Source organism: Cupressus sempervirens, chromosome 11 (genome assembly GCF_028749045.1).
Source record: "Cupressus sempervirens isolate cs-2001-9-10 chromosome 11, ASM2874904v1, whole genome shotgun sequence".
Lineage (NCBI taxonomy): Eukaryota > Viridiplantae > Streptophyta > Pinopsida > Cupressales > Cupressaceae > Cupressus > Cupressus sempervirens.
Window position 1 is genome coordinate 803,875,330 of NC_143128.1, and position 22,827 is coordinate 803,898,156.

A 22,827-nucleotide genomic window follows, 5' to 3' on the forward strand; every position below is an offset into this window, starting at 1 on the left:
TCAACTGCTCTTCCAATAAATCTAGATTGAAAATGTCCAATACTTTGGTGGTGGATTCTGCTACTATCACTGATAGACCATCTTCTCCTAGCTTCTTGATGAAAAATCCTCCTTTGGCTCCTTCTGTAGTGGCAGTAGGTTAGTCTCTAGATTCTATTGTCCTAGTTACCAGTCTAGATTTTACTATTATCTTTGTTAGTTTCTCCCCTCCTTTGGCTCATTTTGTGGTGACAGCTGGTCTATCTCTGGATTTTGCTATCCTAGTTACTGGTATGGACTCTATTGTTGTCTCCATTAGTCTATCCACTCCTAGAATCTTGATGGTGGATCTTCCTTTGGTTCCTTCTATGGTGGTATTTGGTCCATCTCTGGATTCTATTGTCTTATTTTCTAGTGTTTCCAAGGAAATTCCTCTTATGGTTCCTTTTCAAGGTGTTGTTGTTCTGTCTCAGGTTTCTACTGTCACTTCGTCTTTTGTAGCCTTTTACCTTGCTTTAGGGGTTTCAGGATCTGGCTATGATGGTGCTGATTTTTAGTGGTAGAAGGCTATTGGTTTGGTGGAGGATGGATGGACCATAGTAAAAGGAGAAAAGGTCAAGCCCTCCAATCCCTCATTTGATATGGCATTATGGTCTAAAAGAAGGGTTCAAAAGGGAAAGTCTAACGTGGCTATCCTTTTTTGGCTCTCCTAGCTTTTGGCCTGTTGTTCTCTATAGTGTCCCCTAGCTTTTTTGTCCTTTAGTAGTGTGCCATGGTTAGGAACGCCTTTTCCCTTTTTACCATGGGGTTTTAGGAGCTTGGTTAAAACTTGTTTTTTTGGCTGTAGTGTTCTATATTATATGTGTTACCACCTTGGTCACCTTTTGTTTAGTGACCTCTTTCACCTTGTTTTCTTTGTATAGGGTTTTAAGTGCCCTTCAAACCCTGTTTGGGGTTTTAGGTGCCCATTCAAAACCTATCTGCATGGCTGATGAGTACTATGTTATCTGTGATGCCACCCTAGTCAATGGGTCTTGTTGGGTGACACATTTCACCTTTAGACTATAGTTTTGTATGGTTTGGGCTTCTTTGAAAATTTCATTATTTGTAAAGGGTTCTAGACCCACTTCAAAACATGTTTTTCTTATCCAAAACAATAAAAATTGATCTATCACTACCTTGTTTGTTTAAATGTGTGTTCTACTTAGTTTCTTTCTCATCTCTTTCCTCTAATCTCTTTACTTGCTAATTGAGTCCTCCTCACTTCCACTTTTAACTTTACACTACTTTGACCTTCTCTCTTCTTTACTATACTCTTCTTACTTCTTACAACTTCAAGAACTTCACACTTTGATCGACAATATCAATATTGAAATAGAAACAAAAACTTTGTTCAACTCCTCCTTAAATAGTAGTTGCTCTACTTCCATTTTTTTCTACTTAATTTTAATCATTTATATTAGATTCATTTCATTTAGTTAGAAAATATAACTTTGATAAAACTTCATGCTCATCTTTACTCTTTTTCAATATATTTTATCACATCTTCATTGTATTTTTCAAGTCATAGATCTTGTAACAAACTTTGACTCATGCCTTTTAACTTCTCAAACATTCTTTATTTTCACTAAAAGTTAGCCTAAGATTCCATCTTTCCAAAATAAATGGTCTTGTTTTACTTGGTCAATATACCATTTCAGCTAGGCTATACATCATTCGACCAGTACTAAACTTTCTCAGTTAACACTAAACTTTTGACTTTTTCTGGCCAAATTCTTGGTGACAACCGTGGTCACACAATGAACAATATCTTCCTTCTTTTACCTTGTCAATCACTATAGCTTGTATATCTCATTAAATTAAAAAATTACATGATTTTAAGAAAATCAAACCAATATTACATTATTACTCTCCAACTCATTTAAGTGTGCATTGAATACCCTACTTATCAACTCTTTCATCAAAAAACTTTCCTCAAATCTTATTTATCAATCAAACCCTCTCCATAAATTAAATGATATCTCACCCTACTAAATTACCATAATTTCTAATCAACTAAGACTCAACATTATTTATAAATTAACAACTAATATAACTCTTTTACATACATTCATAGTTACTTTATCAGTTGGGACTAACAATCTCCCCTACTGGCATTATTTGTAACACATAAAATATGATTTTACATTAAAAAATCTTAAATAATATAATAAAATATATGTATTAACAATAATATATCTATTTATCCCTTTGACATTATTATAAGGTTCTCTACAACATGTTTCATCAATAAGTGTGCTCAGTTTGTATCCTTAGTAGTAGTAACCATCTTCAAAATTTCTCCTCCTTAAGATATGATATTTTTTTTTCTAGAGAAAAAAATCATTTATTCTAATATCATCTTCATCCTTCCTAACTAAGCTTTAAAGATTCTAGTTCTCTTTAGTGATTCTTTAGTGATTCTCTCCTTAATAGTTCTCTAGTGGTTTTCTTTTGACAACTTCTCTCCTCTAGTATACTTATCTCACTTTGACAATAATGTCAAAAGTCACTATAAGTTCAAATGTGAAACTTATAAATCTTTATATTTATCCTCATATCATGCATGTACAACTTCAAGAAACTTCTCAAGAGTGAACTCTTTTAGAAATGCCATAAAGATATTTCTCTTCATCCATAAATTGATGTAGCATCCATATTCTCTTAGTGAATTTTGAATAGGGACAAGACTCCTTATTTTCCTCTTGGATACTAAAAGCATCATTAACTAATGTCTTAGTAAATATGTCTATAATTTTCTCTTCAAACTTTACATATCTGAGCGTAACTTTTTGTTGTTGTTGTACTTTCTCCTTAAAGTAATGTTATTTGATTAATATATGTGTTTTCTTTGCATGCATCACCAAATTATTTGGTATATTTGTCGCACTAGTGTTATCACAATAAATAGTAACAAGATCAGTTATCTTTTCTTACATACCTTCCAACAATTTCTTAATCCATACAATATTTGAATAATTCATCATAGTGGAAACATATGCATTTTCAATAGTGAGTGAAAGCACAAGCCTATGTCACCCCTTTGTGAAGGAAAAGGCTAACAAAAGTATAATAGTTCACCTTCAATGAAATAAAATTGGTTTTATTATTTTGAATTTGAAAATGAAGTAATGAAATGTGTAGAAATGGATGAAGTTTAGCATTATAATTTTTAATAAGAATTGATATATTTTCTTAATTTTTATAGACAATTTTTTAGCTGTTGAAAAATGCTGAAAATTGGGGGCCTAATTCACCACAAAACTATAGGGAAATAAATTTATTTCCTTTTGATCTCAGACTATGATATAGATAAAATATATAGCTAGAACAATCAAAAATAAAAATCAGCTTTAGACCTATATTTTCTCTTTTATAATGATTCAAATTTCAACTCACCTGTAATTGATAGTTTTCATCTCCCACCACATTTTTCAAAACAAATCTACTCTAATCAAGAGAAAAATTATGCATTCTACAAGAGGACTCTCTCCTCTATAATGTCATATAATTTTTAGATTTTTTATATGATTTGATTTTTTTTTCTTTCTCAAAACTAATATCTTTTCAAGTGTTAAAATATGTACTTGTAGAATTTTTTAATTACAATATACTATATCTAATTAAAACACAATAAAATCTATGTGAAAATATTCTTGACTTTGACCTCTATAATATGGTGTTTATATGTTATTAAAAAAAATCATAAAAAATAGTAGAGTTATTGAAATGCCACTTTTCTAAAATATTTTTATTTCTTTAGTAATTGGATATAAACTAGTATAAAACATGCATTTAATAGACATTTCCCATTGGAAAAGTGTGAGACCATATATAACTTAGCTAGAAATTTTATCTAGATCATATGTTTTAAAAAATATATATATATTAAATAAAAATACTCAAAAACAGTCATTTTAATAAGTCAACTTGAAAGGTGGCATAGCTTTGTACTTTTACCCTAGTATATTGTGAAATGTAGCTCTATTTCTTTCTTATCCATGTAATTAATCTTTCTCCTATAATAAATTTTTTTACCACTTGTTCTTTTTATATCATCCACATTACTAGCCCAATCAAAAGTCATATAGACTTTAAGAATAGACTCATCACTTTGCTTATACCATAGGCCAAAATCTTCAATTCCTTTTAGATACTTGAAAATCTTCTTCACAACAATCATGTGTATTTCCTTAGGATTAATGGAAAACCCTAAAACTATACCAACAACATGTGTAGTATCTGGTCTACTGTGTACAACATACTATAATTTACCAATTGTGGATCTATATTATGTTTCATTTACCTCTTTAGTTTTTTCTTCTCGAGGTGTACCAAATTTTCTAGACACATCCATTCTAAATATCTTAAATATTTCCTTTACATACTATGATGAAGTCACATATATAGCATTATTTATTAGATGAACTTGTACATCAATGAAAATTTTGATCTCACCAAACATAGATGTATGCAATTCCTTCCTCATTTAATCAACAAATCTATTACAAAATATTTAATTTCCTCCAAATAAAAAAAGAACACCATACTTTTTTATTCAAATTCAAATACATATTAATATTCTCACTTAATCTAAAAAATAAATTCTTAAACAATTTAAAGAATGTAATATTTATACCATTCCCTTAGTGCTTGTTTCAATCCATACAATTACTTGTTCAATTTTCAAACCATTTTCCTCTGATAAGGTTCAATGAACCCTTTTGTCTATTCGACATAGACTTCTTCGTCAAGTATTCCATTCAGAAATGTTGATTTGACATCCATTTGATAAAATTTGAACTTATAAATAATATATGATAACAAATATCTTACACCTTCCAATCTTGCTAAATATGCAAAAGTCTCATCATAGACTATTCCTTCTTGTTCATAACCTTTGCAATATAGTCTTATTTTTTTACCACCACATCTCCATTTTCAATTAGCTTCCTTCTAAAAATCTATTTTGTTCCTATCATATTAATGTTTTTAGATCTTCATACTAAAGTCCATTCACTTTTTTTCTCCATCTAATCAATTTATTCATTCATAAAACTCATTGAATTCTCATTTTCCAATGCAGCTTTAACTATTCTTGATTCAAAATCAATTATCAAACATGTATTGTCTCTTAAATTACTTCTTGACTATTGACATTCCAATCATGTTTATTATTAGTGACATACACTTATTCAGATTCTAAACATATACTAAGCATATTGTATAGTTAATAGTGTTAACCAAGCATTTCAGTTGCTACCAAGTCCTTTGGACAGATTTCCATTTTCACCAAGCAGTTACTGCAAAGTTGATGGTCAACAATATAAACTGAGCATCTCAATGCATGCAAGGTTTATCAATGCAAACTTAGTTGTCCAGTGTTTACCGAGTTTACAATTGATGTGATGTGAGTTAGTGTTAACTAAACTACTCTGTGTTAACTAAGTGACTTAATTTATACTGAGCTCATAATGATAACATTGACCAAGCTATATAGTGTGAATCAAGTGATTTAGTTGATATGCCTAGTTTCATAGTATTCACTGAGTCACCAGTGCAAACCAAGTTCAAGACTACTTGGAAGTGATTAGTATGGACCAAGCATCTATGTCTACTGAGTGCATGACAATTCCAAGCATTGATAGTGGATGTCATGTACCAAAAACTCATCGAGTCAATCTTTAGAACCTGAGTTTCTAAACTTTGGCCGACTTTGTAATGTGTGTAAACTTGTATTGTGGCAACTTTGTAATTTACAAATTGGATTGGTATATATGTAATGTAATAATTAGAGAAGAGAAAAAGAGCAAATTACAAATGCTACAATAGTATAAGGAGCAGCAAAGATTCATCTATCAAAGTAAGGTGTTTTAAACACTAAGAGGAATCTTATTTAGCAAACCAAGTTGTAGATCAGAGATCAACTACTCCTTCATCCTAATAGCTGGATCAATCAAATTGTTTAATAAGGTAGATCAAACAATCTTGTATAAATCCCTTTATTGAATGCATACTTCATTATATATTTTTAAATCCTTTTGCAAGGTGGACATAGTAGTCCTCATTGCTCCTAGTAGGGAAGATCATCAAAAGTCATCATTGTAAGCCTAAACAGGCCAACTTTATACTATAGTACTAGAGCTTGTGGGTATCATCCCCACCCTAGTTTTACTTTCTATTTGGAAGGTTTCTGTGTCACCAAAATTGTGTGTCAAAAGTGTTATGTATACTTTAATGTTTTTAGTTTCTCATGCATGTAATTAGATCAAAATACTCATGAAGGATTAATTACTAATTAAGGAGTAAGTTTTATCAATTATTGATTCACCCCTCCCCTCTTAGTAACTTAGCCTATGATAATATTTCCAACAATTAGTATCAGAGCTTTTTGGTTCTTAGAGAAAAGTTTAACAAGTTGAGAAAAGATCAAAGACAATGGAGGTATTCAAACTTGACAAGGCTATTGATAATGAGAAGTTGTATTTGGAATTGGCTATTGGAAAATCAAGAAAGAAAAAGAGCAACTCTCTCAATCCATGAAAAGAAGAAAAGATATAGAAACCTAGATGAATGATCCACTCTACATTGAAGAAAGAATTGAATACATCCATTCAAACAATTCAGATGAAGTTGATGAAGCAGTCAAAGAAATATTGGAAAAGAATAGTACTCTTCAAGAAGAAGTAAGAAAGCTAAGAAGAGAGAAAGAAATCCAAGAAAACTAAGAAGAGAGAAAGAAATCTAGTCAGTAATATTGTGTGAAGTCATGGAAGAGAAAAATAAGATAAGAGAAGAGATAGAAGGACAAAACAATGAAATTTGGCTCCTATCCCTTCAGAAAGAAGACTTCATTGTTTAGTTCAACAATGTAAATGAAGAGATCATGAATCTAAGATCAAAGAATGAAAGATTGCAAAATTATCTAAACATTGAAAGGAAAATAAATGAAATAATGATAAAATCTCAAGTAGATACAAACTAGTTGAATGAACAAAGTCATTAAAAATTAAAGGGAAAAGTAGGAATTAGATATAGAAAAGAAGGTGAATCATCCAAGCAAGGAGCTCAAAAGAATTAAAAACCTACTTGTAGTCACTGTGGTAATATAGGTCATACATCAAATAAATGTTGGAGCAATGGGAAAGAAAAATTCAATGGAAAATGCTACAATTGCAATTAGCATGGTCATAGGGCAAATGAATGCAAAGAAAAATTGAGATTTGAAGGAAAATGTCACAAATGTAAGAAGTATGGACACAAGTCATTAGAATATAAAACTAAGATACTGAATCCAATAGAATAGATTGTAAAAGCTATATTTGGTTGGGACTACAACACTTGGTGTAGATGTCATTACTATGGAAAATTTGGACACATTGGAAAGAATTGTGAGAAACATCACTTGAGGATAAGAGATACTACCAAAAGAGGTTTCATTTGTATAGAACTTGGTCATCTTGCCAAGAACTATATGAATACTAGAAGAATTGAAGATGAAAAGAAGGTAAAAACTGATAACATCAAAAAGTAGATGAGATAGCAATGGGTTCCAAAATCTTCTGAAAATGCAAGTCTAAGTAATGATGATCAAGTCACTCAAGAATTGGGTGACTCCACCATTTTGACTTGATTTATCAAAGGTGAACTAGAACTAGGATACTAAAGAAGGCATCTACTATTAGTTCTAGTTGACAAGACAAAAAATCCATACAAGCATTCAAGATGCAAAGGGATCACCAAGTAAGAGATACTAGTCACTACCGAGTTACTATTCTTACCAAGTGAGTTTGGGTTGTAAGACCTTGTCGAGAAAGGTTGGGAGTAACTAAGTCTTATGTGGTCACTAAGTCATGAAAGATTATTGAGTATTCAATGCAAGAAAAATGGATGATAGTCTATCATTTGAGTGAACAATTGTACCAAGCATTTATGGTGAAATTTGATAAAAGGGTGAAATTGAAGTCATTTCTCATTGTGAATTTTTGAGAGCTATTTATGCAAAGTGATTTGAGAAATTTTTTACTAAAATTTTTCATATTCTCTCAGACCTTACCAAGAAATGATGGAATCCACCAATAGAAAGTAAAAGAGAGGTTTAGACATGTTGGTTCGAGGTGTGGAATGAAAAGCTAGATTTTAAGTTGATTCTTATAGTTGCAGAAACCCTAGATCTGAGTGGAGTTTAGTCTCAAATTCCTCCAAAGGTACTATTAGTCAATGATATTTGTTCACATTTGAAAAATGTTATTCAAGATATAGGAACATTACAGATGGATGAATGTTTGAAGTAGTTATATGTTGATGGTGTGTTGAAACTTGAACATCAAAATCTCAAGAAAAAAGGTTTAACCTACATTCCTCACATGCCACATGATTTCCAAGTAAAATGGATAAGGTTTATCATTAGTAGTGTGCACAATGGTTAGCTATAGTTGGAGCAACTAGTTTTGATAACCAAGAAGATGATCCATAGGATCACTAGTCTCTTGATGTTGGAAAAAGCTAAAATGACTAAAAACCTAGGTTGAACCAGAGAAGAAAACCTTTGACAAGTGAGAAGGAAGGGGAACAGAGATTAGTTGTGTCACTAACATGGAATTGAAGTTTGAAATTCATGTCATTGCCCATAAAACCTACAGTTTGAGTAGATTGAACAATGTATCTTGCGAAGCAATTGATTTAGCATATAAGGTGTTGAAGAATAACCTTTCTCTTAACCTTGCTAAGTTACTATTGAACCATCTTAACAAAAACATAGAGAGCATTAGAACTTTCAAAAAAAATCCATGTAATTTTGGTTCACTCTTCATCTATCTATTTTTCTATGCTCAAAATTCTTCCCATTAAAAGGTATTGTAGTTTGGAGAAAGATGTACCAGTCCTCTATCACATTAATGAGTATATTGCTGAAATGGGAGAGAATTATGCAAGCATTATGGACAACTACTTTGATGCATTTAAGGAAAAAATGAATAATAGATTCAAAATCCCCAATAAGTTACTTGAGGATTACAAAAATGATGCTTGTTTCATGGTTGATAGTGACAAGGTGTACAATCAGGCAGTTAGGCCAAGTATAGCATGGGAAAAATCTCTAGGATATGAGGTAAACATTGATGAAACCAAAGACATAATTGAGGCACTGATAAATGAGCCTATTGATCCTAATGCTTCTTACTTTGGCACTCGTGATGAGGCAAAAGCCAGGATAGAACTAGAAATCAAACTCCTTCAGGTAGTTAACAAGGGAAAGAAGAGGATTTCCAAACTAAAAACTAGTTCCACTCTTCTATTAAATGAAGGAAAAGGAGAGGATGAAGAAGTAGAAGATGAAGAAAACTTAGAGGAAGAAGAGCCACTCAAGAATAAAGGTAAGGTAATAATTACCAAATCTACCAAGGCATCTACTGCTATGTTCACAAGGAGATCATCCAGGAAGAAAGAAAATAAAGAAGGAGGAGACATAATTTTCAAGAGGTCTCCACCCACCTTTGAAGAGAGGATAAAATAATTAGAATCAGGATCTAGAATTACAAATTTTAAGGCACTAAAATATGAGATTAGGATTACAAAAGAGTAAAAGCAAATAGAAGATATATTAATATCCAAGATTGTAAGTGGAAGTACTCACCTGACCAACTTACTTAGTAGATTCCTAATGCTTTGATAGACAAGATTAAGCCAAGATGGGAGCATGCTATGCAAACTATAAAATATATGTATGAGTAGACCCTAAGGAAACTTATGTCAAATTTGGATGGCAAGGAGGTAAAAGAATCTATGAAGAAAAATGAAGAAAATTTAACTTTGAGATTCAATACTTGTCTTATACTATTTAAGGATATTGAGCATGTTGTGAAGAATGCTACAAACACATGGAAGAATGTATATCTTCTTCACAAACTGAGTGCTTTTGTAGTTAGTATAAATGATAAGGATGATGATGATGATCAAGAGAAAGATGAAGAGAAAGTTGATGAGGAGGTGACTCATTTTGATAATGTAGATGATGAAGAGGAATAGGGGCAGGAAGCTACCAAGGAAAATGCACAAGATATTGAGGAGATTGACCTAGTAAATATTATTGTAGTGATCATGTTGGTGTTTGAAAGCATTACCCATTTCCAATTACCCTGATGAGAACAAAACACATCTAGGGGCAGCTAACTCCCATTTTCAACATGCCCTTCAAACTCTAGGCCAACTATAAGGCTTGACCCTTCTTCTTCTTTAGGCTTTGCAAAATCTAGGTGGGTGGACTTGAGATTCAAATGATACCGTACCAGTGCAAAAACATATCCCTGAATCTATTAAGCAGATTTAACCCTTCTTTCTCCTAAAGACTTATGAAATAACATGGACCTACAGTAGCTAGGTGTAGATCTATGGATCTCAGAAGCTGAGTGAGGGTTCAAATTTTATAGTTCTTTCAACATAAAAGGAAAATACAATTGAATAATAATGTTGATTTTCAACAAACCATAACATGAATCAACATAAGCCTATGATCTTTGAAGATGATGAGTGCCTTATCTATTGGGCAGTCACACAAATCACTAACACATATCCCAGAAAGTCATTGATATATGCCATATATTAGGACTTTCCTAATCTATCTATCCACTTTATGAATTAGACATCTACATCCTTCTGAATCTCATACTCGACCTATCCCTTCCTGAGATCTGCAATCCTATGATGATGAATTAAGCATTTACATAACCCTTTGAGTTACCAACAAAGTAAATCAACATATACAACCAATAGATTGCAACTGAGTTTCATATTCTTTGTTTACAAAACACAAGAGATTACAGAAAACATGAATGGGAGACAAGATACCAGAAAGAAGATTAACTTGATGTTGAAATCTATTTATTTCTTTGAAACAAATATAGGAGATGCATGAAATTGAAATGCCAAACTACCTTACAGATCAAAATTATCTGTATTCTTATTTTTTGTTGTTCATTACATGAGAAATTTGCTGAAGAATGGTATCATAGATCTGAGAGAACTCAAGATTGGAACCTACTAGTTTCTCAGTCACAAAAACTAGAACCCCTAGAAAGAATGAAAGATAGAAAGATATAGCAAAGAAAAGAATCTCAGATCTGATCTTCAAGTGACAAGTGTCTATTTGAAATGCAATTCTCTATAACTAAATAACTTCTTCCTTCCATCTCCCACTCTGATCTAATCTTGTTTCATCATTTCTATTACTGACTTGCAAAATATCTCTGTTGAAATGATGAAACCTTTTTGAGTCACCAAAGTATTTGATCTGCCTTATAAAATGCTAGTGAAATTGGGTTTTTTATTGGATGAATACTATCAGAATTTGACCCAAATTGTATTTCAACTATCTTTTAACCACATTTAAGTTATTCCCATGCTAAAAATCAAAACTAAATTTTGATACCTGAAATCAGTTGCAAGTTGGAAACCAAGGAGAAAACCTCATGTAGTATGAACACACTACTTCCTGTGCAAAAATTGACTCTAAAATTAGAAAGTTTGTCTTCTCCTGATTTTGACGATATATAATGTTGCCTATGTTGCTTACTGAAAACCCACTGAAAATCATTTTAAAAATGACCCCTTTGGTATAAAAAACATGTTTGCACATCTTTGATTTTAAACTGTCAAAAATTTAAATGAACCTAAAGTTTGGACTTTATATTAAAACCTTTTTTGAATTTAAAACATGTGGCATGCATTCATAACAAAAAAAAATAAAAAAATATTATTATTTTTATCCTTCAATATTGCCATTACCCTATACTCTGGGTCAACACATGTTTGAACAACTGCAATGTGTCACTACTTGATTGACTGATCCTTTTGCATCATTCACCATGTCAGCGACACCAAGACCCACGCCACATGGCACTTTCCCACTTTCTCGTATTATTTATCTTCCTTGTATCTTCTTTTTGTGAGAATGTGGGCATCGCAGGATCTGCCATGTGGCAGCATCCTATGCATCATTCTTAGACTGTTGTTTTGCACCACCTCACCGCCAGCGAAGACCTACTTGCCATGTGGCAAAAGCTCACTTTCCTACAATATTTATCTCATGCACATCTTATTAATGCAAGGAAGCAGGCATTGTTCGATCTGCCACATGTCTTAATCTCCTCACATTTGGGCATCTTCACCACATCAGCATCTGCATGCATTTGATTAAAATTTTTCTTTGCCTATGCTGATGTCACTTACTTCTAGCTAGCATCTGGATCTTGTCCCATGTTGGATTTGCTTTCACAAAAGCCATATGCCTTATAGACATTATTACTTATGCATGGAATTGTATTTAAATACATTAAAAACACATCACATGGAAAATATGGGATTAAACAACCTCCCCTTCTATAGCTCTGTTTGATGTATGGATGACCCTACTACGTGGATTGTGATGCTATCTTGGCTTAGGCTTCTTTATGTGCAGTGGCTTGTTTTTTTATTTCGTCCCTTGACTACAAGTTTTGGCATTCAATGTGTAGTCTCTGTTCTTATTTTAAGTGTAGGGTTGCCTTTAAAAAATCCTGAGTCTTAAACTCTTTTTCCTTTGTACATGCCTATTTCTTGACTTAAGATGTCTGCTCTTTGCATCTATGCATGAGAAAGCTTCTTTTGTTGTGCTATGTCTTCTCTTGTAACTTATGACATGAAGCTCCCCTCTTTATGCTGATACATGCCTCATTTTTTGATATCGTGATCTCTCTTTTACATGCGTTGGAAACTTCCTATCTTAAAAATGTGGACCTCTCTATTACATGCATTGTTTTGTTTGGTGGCTCTTATTTTTTTTGTGGACTGGCAACTTCATTGCTCTACCCTTTTAAAATGGGTGTTCCTTGCCTTCAATCCATGGGTTTTCCTTTTCAACTACCTTGCGTGAATGGCTTTTTTTTAGTGGCCACACCAATTAGATGGGCACTCTTGTCTTGGAGGGGAAGCTTTCCTTTTAATCTGACATGAACTGCTCATGTTTTCTTTAACAAATGTCTCTTTATTGTACTTGGTGTGGGTTTGCTTTACACATGCATTAATGTGAGGTCCTTTGATTTGCGTGGGAACTTGTGAAGCTGTGTGTAGATGTTGACTGTCGCTTGACATTGATTTTAAAGGCATATGGAGATCTTTGTGACCATGGAGAATCTTCTTTTCATGCATGAGAGACTACGGCCTTTTTGTGTGAAGGAGCCCTATTTTAATATGATTCTACCCCTTTATTCAACATGGCCTATGAGTTGTGGTCTTAGAGATCTTTTATGTTGACTTTTTATAGTCTAGCATGGTTACCCCTCTAACATCAATTTCAATTAGATCTGGCATGGTATAAAACTTTGAAAGATATAAGATTTAGACACAAGGTTCCGCAAACTGAGACCCTCCATGTTTTATATGCAGGACACAGAGTTATGGCTCCAAGGCTTCCCATATGAAACCTATTATCAGTTGTCTCTCCACCATTGCCTAAAGCAAATTCATCTTCTAATTAGAAAGTTATCAACTCTAATGTTTTTAGATTGGTAAGTTCTTTCATAGATTTTAGCAAGCAATTCCATTCTAAAGTTTCACTTTCAAAGTTTAGTCGTAGCATTTCTAGACCTTTTAATAATCCAAAGAACCTTAACAGTTCATTTAGATCTCTCATAGATTCATCTTTAGGTGAGTTTTTAAGATAAGGCTGAACAAAGTAGAGTAGCTCTCTCAGCTTGAGTGGAACCTAGTTATTATCCCGTCACCACAACCTCCAATGCGATTCTCCTGTGAGTTTGTAAAAATTGTCAAATTGGTGCCAGATGGTCCATTGACTAGCCTTAAAAACTAACCCAAACCTCTAATCAGGCTCTAAAAACTGGCACACTGATTCTCTGCTCCACACTCTTGTACCTTGTCGAATCTTGCCTCATGATGAATTTCCAGTCAAAAGATATCCACCATTAAAGTTGACCTCTAAAAATTAACTGCAACTAAACAAGTCAGAAAACAACAAACTGGGTTCGGATTTGGCTTTGAAAACTGGGCAAATGAGCACATGGGGAAATGAAAACTAGGGCATTGGTTCTCTGTTATAAGGACATTATGGATCTGTGATTTGGGCTCATGATGAATAACAGGACGTAAATGGTGATCAGTCAAAATAGGCTACTTGGAATTGGCAGACTGGAAACATTGATAGAAAACATTTTTTGCAAATGGAATTAACTTGGAAAAGTGTGCAAATGGATTCATCATGTTCTAAAAATTGACACACTTAAAATATTTTTAGAGTACAATACAGTGGTACAATCCATTCAATTTCACCTATCATGGATTTCAAGATATGACATCACGAACATAGGTACTAACAAATCTGCAAATGCTGACATTAGGAAAAAGTTACAAATTGCATTCGGAATCACATTTGAAAACTAATCAAACAGATTTTTCAAGACTTAAAAATTGAAACATAACAAGTCTCTAATGTTTACAATGCAACAAAAAAGGAATTTTTGCATTTGGGTTAACTGGTCAAAAGTTATAACTCATCAAACAGGGCTTCCTAGAATTATGTGCAATGTGCATCAACATAACAAATTTAAATGACCAACTTTGAGGGACTCAAAACCTAGTCAAACGGACTCGAAATGACTTGAAATCTGAAACATAGGTTCTCTATTACGGACACTAGATACTCTCAAAGAGGGAAGTCATGAAACATTTCTAGGTGCACGATATTCAATGGAAAGCACAACCTCCTGTCACTATTTGACACTAAGGGTAAAATGCAAATTTGAAATTAGCTCAAAATAGGACTTCACCGAATGATTCGGGATGGAAAAATAAAATTGTGGATCATATGTATATGTCAAATGAAAGGTGTTAAGCCACTCAAACACCATCTAGGCCTCAAACTGAGAATTGGCTACAAATGCATAAAAGGCACTTTAGGGCATCGATTCTTCAAAATTTTCAAAATGTGACTGAAAATGCACATGCAATTTTCACTCCTAATAGGTCATAGCCCCATTTCCTCATTCTCCAAGCATAGCATTGAAAGCATGAAGCCTAGAGAAAGATTTAGCAGGATTGATTGGACTAGCACTAAAAGTAGTAGCATTCAATCAATCTCTGCACCTGTCTGGCTCAGTACTTCATTGATAGTAGTGCCGAGAATTTCATCTACTAAGTAGAAAGTTCTTCCTTCTACATCAATTTTGACTACATTAGGTATTTCTTCTACTGGTATTTCAATGAGTACAGTATCCACTTTTGCAATGAGTCCTACAATTTCAACAAATATTTCCATTCCTAGTATGAAAGTAATAAGTGCAAGGAAAATTGAGACCAAACCTTAATCTAGAACAAATTTTTTTGTAAAAGGAAAAGAAAAGGAAGACGATATAAATCCTGATGAAGAGATTTTCATTCCTATATGGGACTTCTCAAATATAAATCTAGATTAGATACAAAATTTTTGTGAACTTATTAAAAAGAAAGCCAAGCAACAAAGGCTTAGAGAGGAAAGAAACAAGGAATTCAAAATAATTGAGGATGCTAGGAATATTCTAGTAGAGGCTATAGGCATAGAGATTGACACCTCTCATCCAATTTTGTATTAGTTAGCAGAGGTAGTCTAGAAATATAATGAATATTTGGATGGACATGACAAATTTTTGCAGAAAGTCAAGAAAAAGTTTGAAAATAAAATTTTAGAACTTAATGCTCAACAAATTTCCCATCATCAAGTAGAATTATTTACTATTTTAGGCTCTCTGGAGACCTCGTGCATCAATGTATCTATACTTTTTGGTAAACTATGTGATACATCAATTTTCACAAAAGAAATAAAAGATAAATTGTCAAAGATTGATGAGGATCTTAAGGCATGTGCATAGCAATTGCAACTTGACCCGAGTTGAATCTCTACCCACTTCAATAAGATCAAATTTTTGATAGATAAGTAGGTAGAATTACTAAATGAAGGGGCCAGAATTAGATCAACGTTGACAAATATTCAAAACGTGATTCTCCCAAACATGGATGCACTATAGAAGTACATTGTACATTCAAAAATGCTCATCCATGACAAGAACTTCTCCATTGCAGACCATATCATAGAATTGGTAGTAGAAGTGTAGATTGCATTGCACACATGCACAGTGTTGCAAGAGAATTGGGAGAAGACTTTGGAACTTATCTTGAAGGTACATTCAAACTTCTTGTCACATTTTGACATTACTGTATAAATATATATAGCATAAATCTTTGGCATTAATATCAAAAAGGATGAGAAGATATAAGGGGAGAATATTGAAAGAAGATTGAATAAAATTTCAAATTATAGAGAAAATGTATATTGTATAAAGAAGGAGAAAAATGTATATATCATATGTATATTATACTGTATATTATGTATGGGGGAGCATTACCATGTACATAATATATCTTTTACAAAACCAATTTTGAAAAATCTTAAAAACAGTAAACTCTAACAAGTTGGAGACATAAGGTGATGGATAAAGATGTTCTTGAACATTCTTGAATTCAATTTTGTTGATAAGTGTTTTTGTCACTAATGCCAAAGGGGGAGATTGTTGATATTCTAGTCATGTTTGTTATTACTAACATACACTTATTTAGATTGTAAGCATTTATTGATCATATTGTATAGTTAATAGTGTTAACCAAGAATTTTAGTTGCTACCAAGTCTTTTGGATAGATTTCTATTTGTGTCAAGTAGTTACTACAAAGTTGATGATTAGCAGTGTAAACCGAGCATCTTAGTGTATGTCAAGTTTATCAATACAAACCAAGTTGTGTAGTGCTTATCGAGTTCATAGTTGATCTGATGCGAGTCTAGTGTTAACTGAGATACTCATTTTTAACCAAGTGGCTCAATTTATATCAAGCTCATAATGATAGCATTGACCAAGCTATGTAGTGTGAATGATGCAAGAGCTTTTAGTAGTATCTTAAAGCTTTTAATATTTTTCTTAGTTTTTAGTAATAACCTTGAAATATTACTTCATATTTTGAAAGTTAGTTCGTAGTTCATCTTAACTCAATTTTTGGAAGCTTCAAGTTTTTTTATAAATTACCAAAATGGAAAAAAAAGATTAATGAAAAAACTACCAAAAATGGTAATTTCAGATTTGTATTTAAAATTGTAATTTCTCTCATTATAGGAGGAGGAGGAGGATTTAGAAGAATTTGGAGTTTTAATATTCTAATATTTATTTTTGTGTTTTCTCTCTTATGCTTATGTTAATTATTTGAGGAATTTTGGCTACATCATTTGGTGTCTGAGCACAAAAAGTCTGGGAAAAGGAGATTTTTGTGGTTGTTTGGTTTTGAGTTTATGTTTATGCAGGTTGAGAAGAGGAACTAGTTTCCTGAAGACTAGGTAGAGGAGATAAAATACCTATGTTGAGGCAAAGGCAAAGCAAAAACAAGGTTAATGGACTCATTTGAAGAACTAGATTTATTGATGAAGTATTTGCATAAGAGGAGAGAAGAAAATAAAATAAAAGAGAAAGAGAGGAAGAGGAAGGAGGAAGAGAAGAAGTGATTAGAGTTAAAAGAAATATTAAGAGAATTACAAGAAAGTTGGCAACAATTAAGAAAGGTAATGGAATTAGAAATGCAAAAATGGTATCTACCAGTCAAGAAGAAGATCGAATGGCCTATTCAGAAGAAGAAAAGGAAATAAGAGACACAAAAAATAAAGGAAGATCCAAAAAATGAAATGGTGAGTATACCAATGATTATTTTGACATCAAGAATTGAAGAAGCCAAGATAAACATAGCCACACAAGAGTCTTTTTGTCATTTTTCAGCCTTATGTTTAGAATGAGAAAACAAAAATGGTTTTTTATAATGAGATTTCTAATTAAGATGATTAATATTTTTTAATTAGGTATATGAATGTTCCCAAAGGTATTATGTTAATTGTGGTCATGGTGAATACATGTTGATATATTATTTGTTGAAAACATAAATGATTATGGTACAAAGGTTTATACAAAAGAAATGGAATTTTGGATTTTAAAGGCTAAGAAGATATTGAGTAGAATATGGATTAAGAAAAATAAGAGGAAGAGGGATCTAGTGATAGATGCAAAGATGAATGAAAAAATGTCAAAAAAATGGAAGACTAGTAAGAAAGAATAAACATGCATTCCTCTGAGTCAATAAAATCAATGTTTGATACAATGGATGAAAAAATTCTAGAAAAGAAGCTATAAATATTCAAAAAAACAACTTGCAAGACTTGCATCCTTCAACCAGAGGAGAATGATATGGGATCTTTTAGTGGCTTTCTAAGTAGGAGCTTTTAGTAGTTTTTAAAGCTTTCAATGTTTTTCTTAGTTTTTAGAAAGTTGGTTTTTATTAATAACCTCAAACTATTACTTCCAATTTTGAAAGTTAGTTGGTAGATCATCTTACCTCAGTTTTAGGAAGCTTCATGAAAAAAATCAGCTTTTTTTGAGTTGTTTTAAAAATTACAAAAAATGGCAAAAAGAAAAGGTTTATGAAAAAAATGCCAAAAATGATAATTTTGGATTCATATTTAAAATTGTAATTTCTCTCATTGTAGGAGGAGAAGGATTTAGAAGAATAATAAAGAATAATTTGGAGTTCTAATATTTATTTTTGGTTTTTCTCTCTCTTATGTTTATGTTAATTATTTGAGGAATTTTTGCTACATTAGCAAATCAAGTGATTCAGTTTATATGCCGAGTTTCATGGTATTCGCTAAGTCACCAATGTAGACCAATTTCAAGACTACTTGGAAGTGATTAGTATGGATTAATCTTCTATGCCTACCGAGTGCTGCATGATGATGCTAAGCATTGATAGCAGATGTCGTGTACTAGAACCTCACTAAGTCAGTCTTCAGAACTCAAGTTTCTACACTTTGGCTGACTTTGTAATATGTGTGTAAACTTGTATTGTGGTCAACTTTGTAATTTGAAAATTGGATTGGTATATATTTAATGTATTGTATCCCATCCAAAGTAATGAGTTTAATTAATGTAATAATTAAAGAAGAGTAGAAGAGTGAATTACAAAGGCTATAGGAGTATAAGGAGCAACAAAGATTCACCTATCACAGTAAGCTGATTTATACACTCAGAGGAATCTCATTTAGCAAACCAAGTTGTAGATCAAAGATCATCTATTACTTCATCCTAACATGTGGATTAGTGAAGTCCTTTAATAAGGTAGACCTAATAGTCTTATATAAATCTCTTTATTGAGTGCATACTTTATTGTATGTTTGTGAATCCTTTTGCAAGGTGGACCTAGTAGTCCTTATTGCTCCTAATAAGGAATATGATCATAACTAATCATTATAAGCCTTAATAGTCCAACTTTATACTAAAGTAAAAAAGCTTGTGGGTATCATCCCCACCCCAATTTTACTTTCTATTTGGAAGGTTTCTAGGTCACCAAAATTGTGTGTCAAAAGTGTTATGTATGCTTTAATGTTTTCAATTTCTCATACATGCAATTAGATTAGAATACTCATGAAGGATCAATTACTAATTAAGGAGTAATTTTTATCAGTTACTGATCTACCCCTCCCCTCTTAGTAACTTAGCTTGTAATAATATTTCGAACATTGTCAGTACTCCACTACTTTTGTCTCTATTGATTTTTTTAGGTGAATGAGTCTTTCTCACATATTTGGCTATTACAGGATCCAATATATCATTCTCAACATTTTTCTTCATTCATTTTTGTTTCATATTCTTGCATAGTTTGTATTTTTTGATGCTAACATAAGTGATAGATGTTCTTCAAGGCATACTTGTACAATTACTCACTCGGCTATTCTAGACCTGCTCTCTTCTAGATTCTAAGCTTACTTCTAGGGCCTCTTAAGTCATAAAAAACCATGTCTAAGACTTCCCTAATTCAACACTATGAATGAGTTCCTTTGTGCTTCACCTTGAGGGATAACTATCATTAGGGTATTTCAAATCTTTACTCTTCCTTGGTTGATTCCAAATACAACTTCAAGAAATTATCTATGCCAGTGTTGCATGGGATGTTTCTGTTACTAAATCAATTTCTTAACTCCCAAATAACTCCATTTGAACATCGCATCTAGGATTTTCCTATTGAGTTTATGATATGCTTTGGTTTTTTCTTAATAGGCCTAATTGGTCAATTAGCCCTAGTTAGTGAGTGTTTCCCAAGTCTTTCTTAAAACCTCCAAATAACCATAGAAACAAACTAGATATTTAGATATCATTTTCAAAAACCTTAAGGGTTTTGGTGGTCTTTAGTCCCTAAGTCATTTGTATAGGGGGTTCCTAAATTATAGGGCTAATTAGGCTACAATTATGTTGATTTGTGATTTCTACTAGAAAATCTATCTTAATTAGATTGAAATAGTCCCAATCTCACTCTTTGGTGTCTATAGGACCTCTAGGATTCCAAAACCATACTTGGTTCAATGCCGTCACTCTTTCCCTTGGACAAATAGATTGATTTTGCATTATTACTCACCTAGCTAGGCTTGTTGATCTTGCCTAAGGCATGAGCTTAAAAATAGATAGAATTTTTTCCAGAGCTCCTCCTTTCACACAAATAATCTGTAATGGTTTCCCTAGCATATTCCTCTTACCCATAATTATTTTTTCTATAAAGAACTATGACGGAGCCATAAAACTAAAAATTGGCAACTAGTACCCCAACAAATTGTATATTTACAAAATAATTTCTAAACCTATTATAATGAACACAAATCAACTTGACAATTCAATAAAAAATTATTGCACCTCTCTAGTCTACATAAATCTTACACTAACTCAGATGAATCAATCCATGAAAATACATTTACTCATAAGGCAAGATGATTGTGACACCAAAATGAATTTTTCCAATTCTATTAACATAAAAAACTTCTACTACTTCACACAATACCTTGGGAAATGGGATCTTATAAGATTAAATATGACCTACCCTTTATTTTAGTTTATTATGGAAACTACCCATAGTGATCCCTCGAAAGAGAATCCAATCTTGTTGTTTGTTGTGATGCAATTTTTTAAAATTGCAAAATATTATCAAGCAACATTGTGACAAGTTTTACATATTTTTTCCATCATCATGCTAAGGATCTCAAATCAACCTAGAATTATGTAAAAAAATCCTAGGACCTATGTCAGGCATATTTGTACCATTTCTCAAGCCTCAAAGCTTTTATATCTTCCTTTCCTAATTTAGGCCTAATTTAGCAATAAGAAAATTTAAAGAAACCATTAACTAGGTTAGATAGAAAGTAGTCTAATCCACCTAGGAACACACAAACAAGACCTTATAAGGTCAAAACAACATCAATAACTTGGATAAGGTTAGTACAAGCCAAAATTGAAAAATTTTGAGGAATAAACCTAGGTGCTTTGGCACCATCCTCTCCAAATGAAAAGACTTAAATCCATCCTTGGATTGAGTGAGTTTACATCTACTCCCAACTTCTTGAATTTTTTTTCCTTTAGTGGCCTCTATATCTTCTCATCCATGTCAATTTACTAGATTCTTATAGTAAGTTCCCTGCCTAGTTTTCTTGTAGGCCATGGAGTCCAACACCATTTTTTCTTTTCTAGGTGGTGTAGGAGTTAAATTTAGGTCTACAACCTCCTTTATGACCTCTGAAAGAATCTGATCCAAATTTGGAGTAGGACCCTTGTAAAATATTAAGTTGGCAAAATTGAATATTGGGGAAAAAACCATATATTCATGGAGCATGGCCCTCCCTTTTATAACCTAGCCTTGTTCAAATGAACCATGACTAGGTCTCTTACTTTTAAGTTTACATCTTTCTTCCTTTCATCTACCCCCTTCTTGATCTTTGTTGTATTCTCTTGCAGGGTTCTTCTCACCAATTCATGTACCTTTTTCATGGAGTGTGCAAAATCCTCAGCATAAACACTACGTTTAGCTCCATCATTTAGTTATTTGAGCTCAAATATGCCTCTAGGGTGTAGGCCATAGACTATTTCAAAGGGACTCATTCTAGTAGACATGTTCACAATATCATTTTAGGCATATTCTTGTTATCCTATGAGTTGGTCCAAAGTATGGGCCCATACTCCTTTATCAGACATCTCAATGGATTTAAAAGGCTTCTATTGACCACCTTTTTTTGGCCATATGTCTATGGGTGATATGTAGACCCAAAAGATAAATTAGTTCCTAACTTTATCCATAGTGTTTTCTAAAATTGACTCATGAATTTAGTGTCTCTATCTGACATTATACTCTGATGTAGCTCATGTATCCTCACTACTTCCCTAAAGAACAAATGTATTATATGGAAAGAATCATGAACTATATTGCAAGGAACACAATCGGCAATTTTTTGAATTTGTCAATTATGACATATATACTATAAAATCCTTTCTTTGTCTTTGGAAAACCTACAACAAAGTCCATGCTCAAACATTCCCATGGTCTACTTGGAATGTGAAGAGGTTGGTAAATACCTGCATTACAAATTGTCCCCTTTTCCTTTTGAAACACTACGCAACACTCTACATACTTCCTAATGTCCAAATTCATCTTAGGCCCAAATTAAAACCTCTACACTTTCTCTTAAGTCTTATTTTTTGATATTGTAGTGAGTGATCATGTAGTGGGGGTTAATGTTGTGGTGCCTTCTCTAGTAGTAAAAATGATAAAATGGTCAATTTTAGAGGTTTCCCTAAAACATTTTTATAATTGGATGAGATATATAATATATTTTGATTTTGATGAACATTTTTGTTGGATAATAGAAAGGTTGAAGGCTATGTAGG